The 3,985-nt window shown below is 55.2% G+C and overlaps 1 protein-coding gene across 2 annotated transcripts in view; it reads right to left on the reverse strand.

Annotated features, from left to right (window-relative positions):
• TPX2 (TPX2, microtubule nucleation factor) overlaps positions 1-3,906 on the reverse strand; it is a 14,288-nt gene extending 10,382 nt beyond the window's left edge. Inside the window, exon 1 of one of the 2 annotated variants that reach the window (XM_026862416.1) lies at positions 3,803-3,906. The gene's annotated coding sequence lies outside the window, so the exon portion shown is untranslated. Of the gene's footprint in view, positions 1-3,087; positions 3,760-3,802 lie in introns of those variants that run through there. The other variant, XM_026862415.1, reaches the window with a different exon arrangement.
• Positions 3,907-3,985: the final 79 nt, after the last annotated feature.

The following is a 3,985-nucleotide window of genomic DNA, read 5'->3' on the forward strand; positions in this document are numbered from 1 at the left end:
GGGGGGGGCAAAATTCTCTGCACTGTGGCACTCTTCCGTAAGAAGCAAGGCGCAAAAATTTCTTCTCATTAATAGGGACGTTACCTAATTAGCAGGCCCCATGTGCGTTTACCAGACCGTGGTTGCAGACACGCTGCAATCCTACGTGACTCCAGTGTGGGTTTAAAGGGTAACCCTGCTCTCCCCCACATCCATCACCTTCCGTGTCGACACTGGTGCTCACAGAGCTTCGCCGCGAGCCAGCTGGGGAACCCTCACCCCGTCCTGCAGGATCAGCTTTCACCTGGTTCGCAGGGAGCTGCTCACACCACCGCTGGGGCAAGAAAGGAGAATCCAGTCCTCTCGCTTTCAAAAATAGCCCAAATTCCTTTGCTAAAAATGACTGCCTAGCTAAAATATTTATCCTCTTTCTAGGTCCACTCCCCTCGCTGACCAGACGCGCCTCACAGCCACGGCCCCGTACGGTTTCGGTACTGACCGGCACAGCCGTACCCACAGAGGAACAGACGGCGAGTTTCTCTGCACACCGGGTTTCTTTCGAGTAACTACACTTTGGCACGTTCCAGAAGAGTGCCTTGGCCTGGTTTAGATTAGTTAGCTTTGAAAAAGGATTAAGCTAAATTGGAACAAGCATTCCTATCCCAGAATAAGACTGATCCAACAGCAAGTGCAGTAGGTATTTTGGAATAACTTCACACCTCACTCTAATCCAAATTAGCTTTAAAATTCTGACACGATTCCATCACAGATGTGCTCAGTGTCTTTTTCTCAATGTAGCTGTTAATTTCTTGCCAAACACATTTAGCCCGGAGAAGGCCAGAGAGGAGTAACTCCCAACAAGACCTACACAGCACTGACCTAGCTACAGTATGTGAAACTCAGCACCGAGCGTGTTGTAAGGGAGCACTTTGCAATTATGATCTAATCAAAAGGGCCTCTTATTTTTAGAGCAGCAGTCCAGCAGGAACTGATGGTTATCGAGCCACACAACAGCAGCATCCACTCCCCGGCACAAAGGACCCTCCCAGCCTTTGTGTCGGAGACAGGAAGCGGCATCCCAAGGTGAGAAATCAGAGGTCGGAAGGGTAGAGAATGGAGGAGTTTGGGGGAGCAGCAAGGGACAGACAGAAGGAGGCTGCAGAGAAGATCTGCTATTTCTTGCCAGCTTTCAGTGTAATTAGATAAACCCCTGGTCAACTTGAGACGACACCTTATCACACAATACACCACCGGAGCTCCGCAGATGTTACTTACTCCAGACGCTAACAGGATCAGAAAGCGGGGAAAAGAAGTACCGGATACACAAAAAGGCTATTCTGGGTTATAACAGCAGATAAATCTGAAGGCAGTTGACCCACATGCCTCAAAACCCAAGACGGGCAATCAGGAATAAGCCAGAGAAGCTCCTGCAAGGCCGAGGGAGCTGCACAAAGCGCTCAGTAATTCCAGTGCCTTCTGCTGGGCATTCACCACCGGCTGCGGCTTAAACACGGGACACTGCACTAACCAGGCAACTTGCTTAACTCAGCCTGGCAGCTTCTTTATCATTCTACAAGCCAAAGCTTTCCATCCCTTTGATAGGTGTTATGATCCCAATAAAATTCCCAGATGCTTTTCAGCAAAATGTAAATTTCATTTTAAAATGCAGTAAATTGGACCATGACAAAGGGCCGGAAACTGCCTGGCTCTAGGTACGGTCCTGTCACCGCAGCCGTGTAGGGAACTACCACACCACAAAGCCTCCACCTGAACTCCTTCAGCAGCCACTAACAAGTCATCCTCGCTTTTTCCTGAGCAAAGGTTAAATGAACACTTTTACAAATTTCAGATTTACAGCTTCTCCTTCCTCTCCGGTGCTCCTCACCCGATGCTCAGGCGTGCTTTTCCACAGCACAGAATCAACACCAAATTCATCATTCTGGGTACGGAACAGAGGCAGCGCTGCTGTTCCATCCTATAATACTCAAACTGGGAGACAAAAGCCTTTAATTCCACGCAGGCGAGAGCTTTGCAGACCACCCCCAACTGCAGCCATTAGCCCACAGAAAAAGGGGAGCGAGGTGCTGGAGCAGCAGCTTTTCGCTGCGAACAGCCCAGACACGACTCCCAGCAGCCCAGAATAAACAGCCCTGATATCCCACACCCCCGAAGAGATCCCACGAGGTTTAAAAGACACGAAGATGGGACGTTCTAAGAAGAGCTGTTCAAGGAAAAGCAGATTATTTTTAGCCAGTATAACTTCAGTTTATTGTTGGGTACAACTGAAGCACCTCTAGCTTAAAAAAAGCTCCTTTATAAAAGGAGCTAACTTAATTACTTAAGCCAAGCTCTGCCCGGTTTTTCTCCCTCCTTTTCCTAGAAAGGGGATTTGGTTTAAGAAGAAGTAACGTAGCTCTAAAATTGAGACACACACTTCAGGTTTTGAGCAGCGGGTGTGAGCGAACAGTTAATGGCACAGCGCAGCGGGCAGCCTGCTCCAGGCTCTGGGTTGAATTTCATCGTGAATACACCGTCTCACCACGTCAAATTTCGTGGTTGTTTGAAGATTCGCAACTCAACACACAACTTTATTTTACTCCGACACAGGTACCCCACCACAAGGCTTGTTCCAGTACCGGGAACCCATTTTAAATGCGGGAGCCCCTCGCCACGGCGGCAGCCGCGGGTTGGCCCCAGGCTCCGGCTCCTTCAACCCCACGGACACAAGAGGTTTGCGGTCAGCCCGCGGGGCTCCAGGCCCACACCCCGGGGCTACGGCTGGGATCCAGCCCTCCGGTCACCGCGTCAGGACACAGCAGAAGGGCCCCGGACACGAGACGAGCACCACGATTAACTTTCTGCCTCCGTTTCCCAGCCGCGCCCTCACAACGCTGCGAGGGGCCGCGTTACCGATACCCGGGGTCGGAGTGGGCCCAGTCACGTACCCCACAGCCAGAGACCAGACCGAACCCCGAGGAACGGAAGCCCAGGCCGCCATTACCGGAGAGCGTCTACCAAGGAAAACGGGAGAGCGAGGGGAAGCCGAGAGGCCCCCCCGCAGCTGGGGGATCGCGCGGTGCCCGGTAACGGACACCCGGTACCACTCACCTCAACGCCGCGGCCGCCCTACGCGGCGCCTCCACCCGCCGCCGTTAACGGATTTCAAACAGGACCAGTCGATCTAAACGGACCAATCAAGACCTCGGGCACGCCCCCGGCGCGTACCGATTGGACGCGCCGCCAAGCGGCCAAAAGGACCCGGATGAGCTAAACCCCGCCCCGCCGAACGCTGCCCGCAAAGGCTGACGGGAAATGTAATGCCCGAGCGCACGGCACCGCCCCCCGGAGGGGAGGGGAAACGACAACTCCCACAATGCACTGCACGGGGCGAGCCCGGCCAATCGGATGAGGCGCCGCTTTGAGTGTTGTTCGGTGACGGCCTATCAGCTGCCGGTAGGCGGGTCCCCCGAGCGGGGCCGGGTGCAGGCCGCTTCGACAGCGGCAGGGAAGGCCGCGCCGCCGGGGCAGGAGCGCACCGGCCCCGGTACCGGGGGTCGATGGAGCGTCGAGCTGGCGGCTGCGAGTAAAGTAGCGGCTTCCGTCTGTCTCCCGCCCCACGGGTGTCCTCGATGCAGCACAGGGAGCCTGCCCGCGCTCCCGGAGCCCTGCCTTGCCTTCCTCCCGCTGCCGGCTGTTCTCACCGGATCGGCTCCTCCGATTGTTCAGACCCAGGGGCGGCGCCTTCCCGCCCCCCCGCCTTGCGGTGAGCACGGCCAGGCTCCCTGCTGCTGGAAGAAAGAGCCCTATAGGCCGTGCTACCTACCCCAGATACGGCGTAAAACCCCCCGCGACAGCGAGGCAGCCGGGCAGAAGGCTCTGCTAACGGGGCAGGACGCTTCCGAGGAGAGGGCCGGCCCGAGGTGCCCCAGCCGCCTTCCGCCGCCCCCGCAGCATCACTGTGCTCTATGGAAACACAAAAAAAATATATTTTTTTGTTTTTAAATCG

The sequence above is a fragment of the Athene cunicularia genome (genome assembly GCF_003259725.1).
Source record: "Athene cunicularia isolate RWA chromosome 20 unlocalized genomic scaffold, athCun1 chr20_part2, whole genome shotgun sequence".
NCBI classification, from domain to species: Eukaryota; Metazoa; Chordata; class Aves; order Strigiformes; family Strigidae; genus Athene; species Athene cunicularia.